We start from the raw sequence: 15,307 nt of genomic DNA, 5'->3' as shown, positions 1-15,307 counted from the left end.
CTTGTAATCTATCATATCTGGAACTGTGTGCCGGAGAGGTGGCCACCTCTCACGAACACTTGACCGGCCAACCCGCTAGATGACTCACGGTCACTGGTGTACACTAGCCCTGGCAGGATAGCTATCAACTGCTCAAGACCCGAATTCGATTACATGATAAAAGTCACATCAGATAGATATCATACTGAAATTTAAATATTTTATGGCAAGACAATATTTGAAATATCTTCAATTAATTTAATCATGAAATAACTTGCTTGAACATAACATTTAAACTCATTTGATATATATGAAAGTAATGCCCACCTGACAGCAACTCTTGCGGTACAGTAGCTCCTTGATTGATTATTAATCTCGTGCTTGACCTTTATCACGAGAATATAAATAAGATACTGCTCGAGCAAAATCCTCAAATAATGAGAATACGATGCATGATCCTCTTATGCATGAATTATTATTCTGAGATAATAATCAGGGAATTTCTATTGTTAATCCAGGCTATCGGATTTAAACAAAAGCTAAGTCTCGTCTCATGAAGCCGGATAATTAACTAAAATTAATCCGTTTTCTTCAGGGTGTTCTAATCCGTCAATTAAATAAACCCCGCTCCTCATAGTCAAAAGAAAATAAATAAATAAATACTTTGGCTTATTCGCTGTATAACCTCATAAAACTCAATCGGGCTTAATAAATAGGAACAAGTAATGTTATAAGATTAAATAATTAAAAGGCTCAACATAAGGCAGCTTAATAATTAATTAAGTAGAAGTAGACCTGAATAATTATATAAAAGAGCCCAATTGAAATGAAGTAATAGAGGCCCATCTGAATAAAATAAATAAGGCCCAACTGAAGTAAAATAACTGGGCTTGATTTAATGAAAATTTGGCCCCAAGCCAATTAAAAGTGGCCCAACATAAAAAAATAGAACAAGGCCCAATTGAAGATAATAACAAAGCCCAATCTGAGTTAAATGGGAAAAGCCCAAGTTAATAATAAGCAAGGCCCATTCGAATCTCTCTCTTTTCCAAAACAGTCGGCCCATCAAAACTCTCTCTCTCTCTCTGAAATCAGCCGAGCTCTCCCTCGCTCTCAGTTCAGTCGAGCTCTCTCTCAAAGGTCAGTCGAGAACTCCCATCCCGAAATCAGTCACAACTTAACGCCCCTCTCTCTCGCTCTGTCCTCCGCTGAGGAGCCCGTCGCCGCGGCTCCGGAACCTTCGTCATCTCGCCCTTTACTCCGGGCCCAAAATCGTGCCCTAGATTTCTGGAAATCGTCGCTGTTACTGCACTCTCCGGAATCCGGCGAGCGGTCGTCGACTGGGAGCGGCGCCGTCCAACTCTCGTCCTCAAAATCCCCCTCCGTCGTCGAGCCCTAATTCCTCCTTCGTCCAAAATCGAGCCCTAGCTCTCCCAAATCGGAAATCACCGCCGCCGCCCCTGAACTTTCGATGAGCCGCGGTCGTTCCTTCTCCCAAATCGGAAATCACCGCCGCCGCCCCTGAACTTTCGATGAGCCGCGGTCGTTCCTTCTCCAAAATCGGCGACGCCGGTGTAGAGCCTGAGCCCGGCGCCATTCCTCACCTCTTCTCCCTTCTGGAAGCTCCGGGAACACGCACACACACACCCGAGACAGAGGTCGAGCTCTGGTCCTCAGCCCACTCTCAATCTTGCCGCAACCGTTGCGTTTCTCGCCGTCTCCGTCGATTCCCCGAGGTCTGACGGTTCGAGCCACGCCACGCTGCTGCTGGATTCGGGCGAAGGGTACTCCGCCGCTGCTGAAATCCAGAATCGGCGAGAGCCATCGCCGAGGTCGGGAGTCGTCTGCCTTTCACCGCTCGACGCCGCCGACGCTGCTATCCCCGCGAGTTGCCGCCCACTCGACGTCCTTCGGCCCGAACAAACAGGGCAGTAGCCCCGCCTTCTCTAAAAGCTGAGCTCTCGTCTCCCTCTATTTTCTATTAGTTCTTAATTCTAGTGATGTTATCCCTTAGAGAACATGTAACTTTGCTAAGTTTAACATGCTTATGGTCATTTATTAATCGAAACTAGCCATGTTTTGAAATGAATGCGAACTGGATTGAATACTTGGGATAGTGAAATACCTTGGATATGTTCAAACTGTTGGGTGGCTGCTGTGTTGCTTTTCGAGTTCTGTGGGGATTTACTGAAAGTCTGAAATAAACCATAGATGTTGTTGGCCAAATAATGCAGGCTGAAACTATGGAGGTGATGGAGGAAAAACTTAATTCAGGCTTACCTCTTCGAAGCTCGGTAGCCACCAGACCAACTTCCTCCCTTTTGATTGTTGATGCGTGAATGAAGAACTAGGGAATTTTGTTGGCTGACCAAATATAAGGGAGAAGGAGTTGTTGAGTTCTACATCTCCTATGACATGCTTGAAAGAGGGCAGCAGGTGTAGGGTGGCTGACTTGACAGCTTGCTTATCCCCACACGCATGCTTTTCCTTTTCTTTTCTGATTGACAGCTTGCTGCCGTAATAATAGAAATGTAGGGAGTAGGCTAGGAATTGAGTGATGTTTGTAATAGATAGTGTAGAGTTGCGGCTGATTGTAAAGTTTGAAAAGTTGTGGTGTGACTAATAAAATCCTTCAATATCTTGATAAAGCGGTATGTGATATTAATCCTGTTTCTTGCTAATATAGCGTATCTGTAATACTAATCCCGGGTTTTGTTAATAATACTAAATACTCTAATAATTCTCGTATTTCTATAGCTGACTTTTCGTCTATTAATATCGTGACTCGTAGAATCAATCTAAATTAAATCCGTAAATTTAATTCACTTCACAATTCGGAGTAAACTCACGACTCAAGTAATAAAGTTAAATAAATAGAAATAATATTTCTATTGCAAATAAAATAATAACTTGACTTCGCTAAGTCAATTATCATTCTGAAATAAATTATTGACTACTCAATAATTCAATCGTGGTCATCTCAGGTAATGGCATCTAATTTAGAACTCTAAGCTGAATTAACTGAATATTAATCACGGGATTAAATCAACTGAAAGATGTAAAAATAAATATTGCATTTATTGCTCTTAATCTTAAAATAAAATAGCGGGCTACTACAGAACCAGAGGGGCTTTCTAACTTTTTAGAAATTCTATCAATAAGATTATGAGTTGTAGATAATTTGAGTTTGTTTTCTATTTTCTCAGGAAGACTTCTAGGAATAAAATGAGGATTTGAAATATTATGTGGAAAATTATTTATTTGTTTTTGTGAATCAATTTTTGTTGAAATATGATCTATTTGTTCGGCGATAGTTTGTAAGATTTGATTTGAATAATTATTTTGTTCGTGGAGTTTTTTAATATCACTCATTTTTGGTCCATCTTCTCCGTCTCTTCCAGTACGAAATGGAGTAGCAGATATTTCTCCATTAGGAATTTGTATTTTGATATTTTGTAAAGGAGGATGAATGGAAGTTAATATAGAACCAGTAGCTAATTTCCATTTTTTATAAAGGTTTGTTTGAACATTTATTTGATCTAGATTGTAGACATTATTAATATCATTAAGCTGACAGTATCCTTGAAACCAATCTAAAATTGGAATATTAGATTTTAATTTATGTAATCCTTTTATCCATTCAATTTGAAGTTTATCTCTTAAAGGTTTTTCAAGTTTTAAAAACCATTCTTTTCTTTCAATTTCTTCTGGATCATTAAATTCCTTTTCAAGGTAATTGAAATTAATAGAGAAATTCATATTAGAAATCATATTGATTTGATCTTCCATTTGAGAAATAGTAGGAGATCCTACTTGATGTGTTTCTTCTTCAGTTTGATAACTAGTCGAAGGGATTGGAGATTTGTAATTAACTTTAATATTAGGATAATTAAATTTAAAACTTTCAGAAAATGAATTTCTTGATGAGACTTCTTGAATACGTATTGAGGATTTTCTTTGTTCTCTATATGAATTAAATCTTAGAAGAATTCTCCCGTCATCATCTTCTTCAATCTCTGAGACTTCTCGTTTTTCAATTCCTCTTGGTATTTGAGGATTTTGAATTATGAATTCATTAGGAATAGTTATTTCATTCCATTTAAGTCTTTTAGGAACGAAAGATGTTGAATTATCAGCTTCAATTTGAAGTATGACAGTTTCATCTTTTAAGGTTGGAGTGAATTTAAATTTTGGATTTAAATGAGATGACATAACTCTAAAGTAAACTCGATATATGACAGCAAAATTTTTACAAAGATTCTTAAATTCATCTCCTTGAAGGTGAATATCAAGAATTAAAGAATCAAGAATTAAAGGATCTGTGAGATCTATGGAATAATTGGGAGCACAGTTGAAATAAATAGGACCATTACAAACATTTGTTTGAATCATTGCTAATAAAGATGATTTATACTTCTTTAATCTATTATCTCTAAGGGCAAGATAAACAGGAGCATCAACTCCAATATGAACTAAGGGTTTAACTGCTACTTGAATTAACCCGAAATGAATATACCTATAACCCTTTTCTATGTATTTTCTTATAGAAACTTTTGAAAGAAGTTGCATGCTTTGAAATTCTTCTTGAAGAGAAATAGTTTCTTCATGAGTTTTAATAGAAAAAGCAGTTTTGAAATCAAATGTTCCGATTTGATACATAGATTCTATTGGTTGTTCAGGAATAGTCCAATTTGAATAATTGTTTGGTATGCTGATTTCACTGGATTGAACAATACCAGAATTATTCGCATTATTATTTTTGGAAAATAGAGTTCTTATTCTGGATGCCATTAATACTGATGAAATTTCTTAGGCTTTAATGGATCGATTCAATTTTAACAGGGACCACCTAATCGGGACCACCTCACTTGGGCTGACCAAACGAAACAAGGCTGACCAAACCGTTAAATTGATAGACCAAATAAAGCTTTGAAATTTAAACAGTAAAACAGAGTCTAGGCAAAGTCCTACTCTTTTCCTAGATAATATTGGAATGGCTCTGATACCAATCCTAACCCAGGGAATTAATAATGGTATTGAGTGCAATATAAAAATTGAAAATGAGTGATATAATAAAATCTAGGACTATATAGAGAAATTTTGAATTCGTAAAGAGAAATTATACAAGAAAGTAGGCTTTATAAACTGAGGGAATGGTTTGGAGGTTTAGAAAATGACTTGCTCCGTCAATTTTTGTCTACCTCTTGAAATGAAATTCAATCCTGTTATATAGAGGATTTCTTTTAGATGTCTTTGTCGACTGATGAGTGGAGATTGGCTGGAAATACCTCAAAGTCTCTAATTGAATAGTTGAGTGGACCATCTGCTTTTGAAAAATGTGTTTATGTGCCTTGAAAGTTTTTTGATTGGAGTCAAAAGTTGTTGTGTGCCTTGAAAGTCTTTAATTGGAGTCAAAAGTTGTCTGCCATCTGCTGCTTTTGAAAAGAGTGCCACAGTCTTGAGTGAGACTCATGATGGGAAAAAGATGTCGGCCAACGTCAATTATCCCATGGTTTTGCTCCGAAAGTCTTGAACTTCCTGCATTGAGATAGGTTAGTTGAAAATTTTTTATTTTTCTTTTTCCTTTTTTCTTTTGTTTCTTTTTTCTTTTCTTTTTTGTTCTTTTGAATTTTTCTTGTTTTCTTTCTTTTTCTTTTGCTTCTTTTTTCTTTTTATTTTTATGAATAGGATGAACAGGTAGTCAGAAATCAAAGGGATCTTGTTCACACGGTCCTCCATAATCTGCACAAGATCCTTCAGAGGTGGTTTCTTCTGTTTCTGATTCTCTTTTCATCTTGATGAATTGTAGATATTCTTTTGCTGTCTCGGGATGTCACACCCCAATTCTTGAATGAATAAATATAATCGAGGTGCAACTAATTCATAGAAATAAACAAGGAACAACCTTGTAAAAACCCGAAATAGGATAGAAAGTCGGGCTATGCCCCTTTGGATCACAAGTTTTGTTTCATGTTTCTGACAACCAACATTCATTAGCATAAAAGTAGAATTTCAAATTTAAGCTCGACATGAAGTCATCTTAAGTTGAGAAAACAAAAGATGTATAAGAGTAATTGCTACAGCGGAAGTCTAACATATGAATTTTAACTCTAGCCTCAGCTCCGTCCCGTCAGCACCAGCCAGCCAACCTGAAAACATTTGAAAGTATTTTTGGGCTAAGTACTAATGTACTTAGTGGGCATGCATTTTCATAAACATTTCATATTTTCGTAAGAGCAGTTTATCCAATTATACTTGACATGACTTAGAAGGTTTTAAAATGAAATAACTTCTAAGCATGTTAAAACATTTTTCATTTGTGCGCACATGTCACACTCCCTTTCTGTTACTCGCTGTGATCCCGGACCTTTTAGCCACCGACGGATCCATATCTCCCGCTTTACTTGAACTGAGGGCGTAACCCAGTCAAGTTCCCATTTGGGACCCAATGCTCCGGAACACATCCCGTCGAGCACCCTTATAACGCCTCATACATGATTAGTGCCCGAATGGAGATCAACCCACCGAGTCAGCTAATAGGTGTACACAATTCTCAAATAACGTGTTAGGTCATAAGAGAACCTCGATCGATTAACTTATGCGAGCCTTAAACAGAGCAGAGTGCACATAAACATTTTATTGGATAAACAGTTTTCATTACATTAAATAAACAATTTGCATTTCATTGAAACATTTAGAGCTTAATAACTCAATCATACTTTGTACATTTGGAAAGTAAGCCCACCTGGATAGGCAAAGCCTGAAGATCATACACATAAAAACCTGTCTTGGGAAAGCAGCGCTAATCCCCCTGGTCACAAAGCCTACAAGAAATTCTATTCTTAATAGGTCTCGTGAAGCTAATCTTAAGTCATGGTGTAGTGCTTAATATTCTATGATTCACTTAGCCGGGTTTTCAAAATTCAATGAATAAATAATTGAAAATATTTTTCTTGAGTTAAGAACACCAACAATATTCTTACTCATCTTTCTTTAATAATTGGAATTATAAATAAAACCAATTAGATCATAAATATTTCTATTGCAAAATATAATGCAAATCATATCATGCTTAGCATATAATAAGTAATTTACTTAAAATATGCACATAATAATAATATAATATTATTATGAAAACTAGTCTTTGAAAATAATTAATCAAACTAATTAATAGTTCAATTAATTATAATAGGGTAGCCCAATTAATTAATTAAATTAATCAAGACAGCCCAAAGTTTAAAATAATAACTGACCCAAATGATATTTAAAATAAGATCCAGCTGAATTAAACTAATCAGCCCAACTGATAAATAAAATAAAGGCCCAATTGTTAATAAAATAAAAACCGGCCCAACTGATAATAAAATTTCGCAGCCCAAAACTTAATTAAACCCCGGCCCAACACCCAAGCCCACTCCCCAACCAAGCCCAACCCCAAAGCCCAACCCTCACCCTAGCCCAACACCTCCATCCTCTTATCTCCCTCATCAGCCGCACACACACACTATCACATATCTCAACCTCTCTCTCCCAAGGCTCTGTCCCCCTCTCTCTCTCGCGGTTCACGCCACCACCCCCCTTCTCCCTCATCCTCACTCATCAAACCGGCGAGGCAGCCGCTTCTCTCTCCTGGAACTCCGGCGTCCGCTTGGACTTCCTCCCCCCCTTCACTCAAACTGGCTGACAACGGCAGCAAATGAGACGGGCTGCCGCCGTGCCTTGCCATCTCCCTCGAGTCTCTCTCTCTCTCCTTGGCCCGACAGCAGCGGGGAGAGCCGCCGTGCCGTAGCTCCTCCTCTCACAGACAGCGTGCCAGCAGCAGGGAAACCACCGCCGCCGACCACAGTCGTCTACAGCGGCGGCGGCGCCGCCTTCTTCTCTCCCCCCTTTCCGGACAGCCTATGGCCGTCAAAAACGTTGCCCCAACTGAACTCACGCTACACCAACACTCAAATCAATGGAAAGTTGACTCTTTCATTCAAAAATATAAAATAAAGAAATTATGCAGATTGTTCTGTATATGCATATGTATCATTCTGTTTGTTTCTTCTATTTTCTTGTTTAATCGATCGGTTAATAAGAGTCCGTATAAGTCTCTGGTATGAAGGATGATTATCTGTGTATATATGTATGCCAATTTACTGTCTGTGAAATAGGTGTTTATGCTGTGTTTGATATAACCATGAAAGATTTGGGTTTACCAGTCGATGTGTTTGATATAACCATGAAAGATTTGGGTTTACCAGTCGATGGTTGAGTAAAAGGCGATCCTTTGTTTTATGAAATTATTATGAGATTATTCTATTGTTCTGCAGAAAAGAATACAGATTATAGTTAGAAGCTTCGTCAAAGTAACGTCAAAGTAGGAATGGAGAATAAGAATGAAAGTAGGAGGAATTTCTTTACCAGCTGCTGTAGAATATGATTGAGAAGAAGCTCAAGATTGGGAAACTGAATTAAGTAGAAAGCTCAATGAGAAGAATTGATTTTGGGATGAATAGGCGTTAAAGGATGGAGGCTTTTATAGGTGAAATCAGTTTATAAGTGTGGGTGGAAGAGTGGGTCAGCTTATAAGTGTGAGTGGAAGAGTGGGTGAAATTGGTGGGGAAAAAAAATATATCGTGTAGTGTAGTGTAGTGTAAAGTGTGAGTGGAAAAGAAATAAATAAAATATAATGAAAACTGTAATAATCATTCAGTGTTCGCTTAAATAAATAACTCGTGTAGATGCTAAATGTTAAATTAAATAAATATGTAATGCATATAAATTTAATAACTAAATTTACAAATGTTTTTTTGTAAAACATTTTTGTTGGAATTAAAAATAAATTCATTTTCTTTTATCCGGCGTGAATCATCTTAAATCTAAGTTTAAATTAAATTCTAAACTTAATATAAATGGGTGGGGTGTTACATTCCTCCCTCCTTATAAAAATTTCGTCCTCGAAATTGCATATCTGGTATTCTAGCTTGTGATACTAGTCATTCTAGTCATTGTTGTGCTTATCGTGATAAAATAAGATCTTATTGTGACAACTACATAGTGTGAGTCTATACATTAGGATGAAACTCTACTCAAAGTAAAAATCTTAATTGACAATCACCGAGATCTTAGTTATGTGGGCTGGCCAGACCCAACAAAACGAATCACTCAGTCAAATGGGAGCTTCGCCCCCAATCATGTCAACTTCTTATCTCTTATAAGGCTCTAATTCAACTTTTAACTTAAAGCACTTACTACTAAATACTTCAATCATAAATCTTTGGTATCATATAGGTCCATTCTATGTCGTTCTAGCGGTGTTATCACGACTAACATTCGTAAGACATTCTTGGGTAGTTCTCAAACGATTTGTAAAAGAACCCATCATTCTAATCATATAGGCAGTGAACCTAAAATGATAACATAAAACTTTCTCATCATTCATACATACATACATACATATATTTGCTTTCTTTGAAATTTTGAGTCATATGGACATTAAATGTCCCTTTCATGAAAAACTTTGCTTATGCCGGAAAGATTCAAGGAATCTAACTCGACCATACATACATACATACATTGATTCGTTAAGGGCTCGGGTTGTCCCAAACACGAAATACATTCATTGAGTCGTTATGGGTTCGGGTAGTCCCAAACACGACATTGAGCTTAGTTATATGAGTCAGAGACCCAAAATAACAACATGAAGGATAATTTGCATTCACATAACATCATAAATATAAGGCGCACATTTTCTTGAAAATTTTAATACTTTGAATATACATATATATTTTTGAAACTTATTATCATACCTTAGTTGCGGCAGTGTGACGGCGAGCTGAGGGCTACTGAAATTCTTAGAAGTCTAGAGATACTATTCTAGACTCGACATCAAAAACTTATGGTTATCAGAGACATGAAAGAAAACTCATGCTCTGATACCATTCTGTCACACCCCAATTCTTGAATGAATAAATATAATCGAGGTGCAACTAATTCATAGAAATAAACAAGGAACAACCTTGTAAAAACCCGAAATAGGATAGAAAGTCGGGCTATGCCCCTTTGGATCACAAGTTTTGTTTCATGTTTCTGACAACCAACATTCATTAGCATAAAAGTAGAATTTCAAATTTAAGCTCGACATGAAGTCATCTTAAGTTGAGAAAACAAAAGATGTATAAGAGTAATTGCTACAGCGGAAGTCTAACATATGAATTTTAACTCTAGCCTCAGCTCCGTCCCGTCAGCACCAGCCAGCCAACCTGAAAACATTTGAAAGTATTTTTGGGCTAAGTACTAATGTACTTAGTGGGCATGCATTTTCATAAACATTTCATATTTTCGTAAGAGCAGTTTATCCAATTATACTTGACATGACTTAGAAGGTTTTAAAATGAAATAACTTCTAAGCATGTTAAAACATTTTTCATTTGTGCGCACATGTCACACTCCCTTTCTGTTACTCGCTGTGATCCCGGACCTTTTAGCCACCGACGGATCCATATCTCCCGCTTTACTTGAACTGAGGGCGTAACCCAGTCAAGTTCCCATTTGGGACCCAATGCTCCGGAACACATCCCGTCGAGCACCCTTATAACGCCTCATACATGATTAGTGCCCGAATGGAGATCAACCCACCGAGTCAGCTAATAGGTGTACACAATTCTCAAATAACGTGTTAGGTCATAAGAGAACCTCGATCGATTAACTTATGCGAGCCTTAAACAGAGCAGAGTGCACATAAACATTTTATTGGATAAACAGTTTTCATTACATTAAATAAACAATTTGCATTTCATTGAAACATTTAGAGCTTAATAACTCAATCATACTTTGTACATTTGGAAAGTAAGCCCACCTGGATAGGCAAAGCCTGAAGATCATACACATAAAAACCTGTCTTGGGAAAGCAGCGCTAATCCCCCTGGTCACAAAGCCTACAAGAAATTCTATTCTTAATAGGTCTCGTGAAGCTAATCTTAAGTCATGGTGTAGTGCTTAATATTCTATGATTCACTTAGCCGGGTTTTCAAAATTCAATGAATAAATAATTGAAAATATTTTTCTTGAGTTAAGAACACCAACAATATTCTTACTCATCTTTCTTTAATAATTGGAATTATAAATAAAACCAATTAGATCATAAATATTTCTATTGCAAAATATAATGCAAATCATATCATGCTTAGCATATAATAAGTAATTTACTTAAAATATGCACATAATAATAATATAATATTATTATGAAAACTAGTCTTTGAAAATAATTAATCAAACTAATTAATAGTTCAATTAATTATAATAGGGTAGCCCAATTAATTAATTAAATTAATCAAGACAGCCCAAAGTTTAAAATAATAACTGACCCAAATGATATTTAAAATAAGATCCAGCTGAATTAAACTAATCAGCCCAACTGATAAATAAAATAAAGGCCCAATTGTTAATAAAATAAAAACCGGCCCAACTGATAATAAAATTTCGCAGCCCAAAACTTAATTAAACCCCGGCCCAACACCCAAGCCCACTCCCCAACCAAGCCCAACCCCAAAGCCCAACCCTCACCCTAGCCCAACACCTCCATCCTCTTATCTCCCTCATCAGCCGCACACACACACTATCACATATCTCAACCTCTCTCTCCCAAGGCTCTGTCCCCCTCTCTCTCTCGCGGTTCACGCCACCACCCCCTTCTCCCTCATCCTCACTCATCAAACCGGCGAGGCAGCCGCTTCTCTCTCCTGGAACTCCGGCGTCCGCTTGGACTTCCCCCCCCCCCTTCACTCAAACTGGCTGACAACGGCAGCAAATGAGACGGGCTGCCGCCGTGCCTTGCCATCTCCCTCGAGTCTCTCTCTCTCTCCTTGGCCCGACAGCAGCGGGGAGAGCCGCCGTGCCGTAGCTCCTCCTCTCACAGACAGCGTGCCAGCAGCAGGGAAACCACCGCCGCCGACCACAGTCGTCTACAGCGGCGGCGGCGCCGCCTTCTTCTCTCCCCCCTTTCCGGACAGCCTATGGCCGTCAAAAACGTTGCCCCAACTGAACTCACGCTACACCAACACTCAAATCAATGGAAAGTTGACTCTTTCATTCAAAAATATAAAATAAAGAAATTATGCAGATTGTTCTGTATATGCATATGTATCATTCTGTTTGTTTCTTCTATTTTCTTGTTTAATCGATCGGTTAATAAGAGTCCGTATAAGTCTCTGGTATGAAGGATGATTATCTGTGTATATATGTATGCCAATTTACTGTCTGTGAAATAGGTGTTTATGCTGTGTTTGATATAACCATGAAAGATTTGGGTTTACCAGTCGATGTGTTTGATATAACCATGAAAGATTTGGGTTTACCAGTCGATGGTTGAGTAAAAGGCGATCCTTTGTTTTATGAAATTATTATGAGATTATTCTATTGTTCTGCAGAAAAGAATACAGATTATAGTTAGAAGCTTCGTCAAAGTAACGTCAAAGTAGGAATGGAGAATAAGAATGAAAGTAGGAGGAATTTCTTTACCAGCTGCTGTAGAATATGATTGAGAAGAAGCTCAAGATTGGGAAACTGAATTAAGTAGAAAGCTCAATGAGAAGAATTGATTTTGGGATGAATAGGCGTTAAAGGATGGAGGCTTTTATAGGTGAAATCAGTTTATAAGTGTGGGTGGAAGAGTGGGTCAGCTTATAAGTGTGAGTGGAAGAGTGGGTGAAATTGGTGGGGAAAAAAAATATATCGTGTAGTGTAGTGTAGTGTAAAGTGTGAGTGGAAAAGAAATAAATAAAATATAATGAAAACTGTAATAATCATTCAGTGTTCGCTTAAATAAATAACTCGTGTAGATGCTAAATGTTAAATTAAATAAATATGTAATGCATATAAATTTAATAACTAAATTTACAAATGTTTTTTTGTAAAACATTTTTGTTGGAATTAAAAATAAATTCATTTTCTTTTATCCGGCGTGAATCATCTTAAATCTAAGTTTAAATTAAATTCTAAACTTAATATAAATGGGTGGGGTGTTACACGGGATCTTCTTCAAAGAGTTGGAACATCTTGACTTGTTTTTGAGAAAGAGGAACTGATTCTTTCTTCTTTTCTTTGGAAGGAAGATCTGGAATGATATTTTCTTGAACTGCTTTCTCCCATTTGGGTTTTTCACCTGTCTGGAGAAACTTCTGGACAACATTGAAATTGCAGAGCTTGGTGGAGAAGTTTTTCCACCATTTAATTTTGAATTCCCTAATAATTGACATGGGTAATGGTTATGGATGGAATTGTGCAATAGCATAACTCCAGCAAAAGATCCAGGGAACTTTGAATTCCGAATAGAATTGAATATCTTTGAGGTACATAGGACCTGGGGCTTTTGAAATGTAATGCTCGTATCCTTGATGGACGTCTGCAGGGAGGATATTGGGTAATGGACCGAAATCCATCCACCATTCAAGAAACCAAATTGGATATGAAGTTTTTGAAAATTCCGAATGGAAAGTAAAGAACCATGAATGATCAAAGGGTCTGAGGAAAAAGGTTTTGAACCACGCCATTTTGTAGTCTGGATAGGAATATCCTTTTGGTGAATTTTTTTTGGAAAATCCTCTTTCAGAATGAGGAAAAGTCCATTCATCAGAACGGACGATCTTTTTGATGATACATTTCGAGAATGAAATTCTTTCTGGATTTTTGGGATCATATGTATGAACAAGTTCGATAGAATTTGAATCAACAAGGATGAATTCATAGAAAATTTGAGTCTTTTGAGTATTGTCAGAATACCATTGGCATCCTTTTGGAAAGTACCTTAAAATAATATCTTTGAGTTTTGCAAAATCTGGAGTTGTAGTGAATTTTGTCAAGGTAATATTCTGAGCATTTGGTTTGGTAAAATAAGTATTGGAAGGGTTGAATTTTGAAATAGTTGTCTTTGAAGTTGAAGCTTTAACGGGAGTAGTAGGTGCGGGAACTTTGACTATTTGAGAGTATGGGAGTTCTGGGAATTCAACAAGGGCTTGGAATTGATTCGGATTATTTGGATTGTATCGACTCATGCTTTTCTGTAGAATTTTGAAGAAATTCTCTGGTTAGAAAATCAGGTAAAGAATTATTTTCTCCTTTGATATATTCTATGTCAAAATCAAAACTTGAAAGTATAGCTTGCCATCTGGCAAAGATTTGTTTTGAAACAATATTTTTAACATCCTTTTGTAAAACTTCTTTAGCAGATTTGCAATCGATTCTTAAAAGAAATTTTTTATTAAAAATATCACTTTGAAATTTTGAAATACAAAGAACAATGGCAATAATTTCCTTTTTGATTGTAGAATAATTCTTTTGTGGTCCAAGCCAAATTCCATAATGGAATCTAACAACTTGTTCATTTTTCTTTGAAAGGGATGTAGATGCATGAGATGCATGAGATGAGATGTTTTGTTTAAGGATCCCCCATATCCTATGTCTGACGCATCAGTTTCTATAATCATGAAAGCATCTGGTTTAGGAATGCCTAGACAGGGTAAAGATTTAACTTGTATTTTTATTTTCTTGATAATGTCAGTATGGATAGAAGTCCATGGAGGAGGGTTTTTTTGAAGTCCTTGAAATAAAGGTGTAATGCCCCGCTCTTTTAAATATATATTAGATTAAACATGTGCATTAGTTATAAAATTCTTTTAATTATTTATTGTGACTATTTTATTCAGATAATATTATTTCAGCAAAAGTCTGTATAAGAGATACAGAGCTGCGATTTAATATTCAGCCATGAATCAAACCAATAATTAAATTTATTGGTTTAGTTACATGTTTGAGACTTTATTTTACCTATTGATGGATTCAATCAATATTATTAGAAATTCCAGGCTTATAACCGATTTTAAAAAAAATCGTGTTACTTAGATCAAGTTGATAGAATTATAACTTGAGCACATGCGAATAATAATTTTATTTACTTCACACTATATGAGTAAATATTAAGTCGTGAATTAATTCCGACTTTCAAGTATTAAATCCCTAGTCTGAGGATTTAATTTAGATAAATACGACGAGTATTTAATCATCGAGAATTGGAGAATTATTACAGAAATAAGTACGAACTATGAGAAATTAGATCACGATAAATAGTCGAATCACTACACTATTACACCAACCCCTCCAACATATATCATTACCACAACTATTCAACCTCGGTCAATATATGAAATTCTGCTAACCTGATTAACTCCTTGAGCAGCTAAACCGGCTAATACTAATGATATCCCACCTCTTAAATCAGCTGCACCAACTCGTGCACCACGTAGTTTACTGCCAAATGTTCATATCAATCATAGTCATTAAGTTAAAA

The 15,307-nt window shown here is 36.6% G+C and overlaps 2 long non-coding RNA genes across 2 annotated transcripts; both read right to left on the bottom strand.

The window, feature by feature from the left end:
• Positions 1 to 5,863: 5,863 nt before the first annotated feature.
• Positions 5,864 to 8,580, bottom strand: LOC131002241 (uncharacterized). The gene is made up of 3 exons (XR_009094216.1): positions 8,386 to 8,580; positions 8,223 to 8,288; positions 5,864 to 6,803 (listed from the first exon to the last, which is right to left on the bottom strand). It is a non-coding gene; the product is annotated as an uncharacterized LOC131002241 (long non-coding RNA).
• A 1,381-nt stretch (positions 8,581 to 9,961) lies between these two features.
• Positions 9,962 to 12,678, bottom strand: LOC131002242 (uncharacterized). The gene is made up of 3 exons (XR_009094217.1): positions 12,484 to 12,678; positions 12,321 to 12,386; positions 9,962 to 10,901 (listed from the first exon to the last, which is right to left on the bottom strand). It is a non-coding gene; the product is annotated as an uncharacterized LOC131002242 (long non-coding RNA).
• Between the last annotated feature and the right edge of the window lie 2,629 nt (positions 12,679 to 15,307).

The sequence above is a fragment of the Salvia miltiorrhiza genome, unplaced genomic scaffold (genome assembly GCF_028751815.1).
Source record: "Salvia miltiorrhiza cultivar Shanhuang (shh) unplaced genomic scaffold, IMPLAD_Smil_shh Hic_asm_8, whole genome shotgun sequence".
NCBI lineage: Eukaryota > Viridiplantae > Streptophyta > Magnoliopsida > Lamiales > Lamiaceae > Salvia > Salvia miltiorrhiza.
Note: the sequence above shows the minus strand (reverse complement) of the source record. Positions and strands in the feature narration are given on the sequence as shown.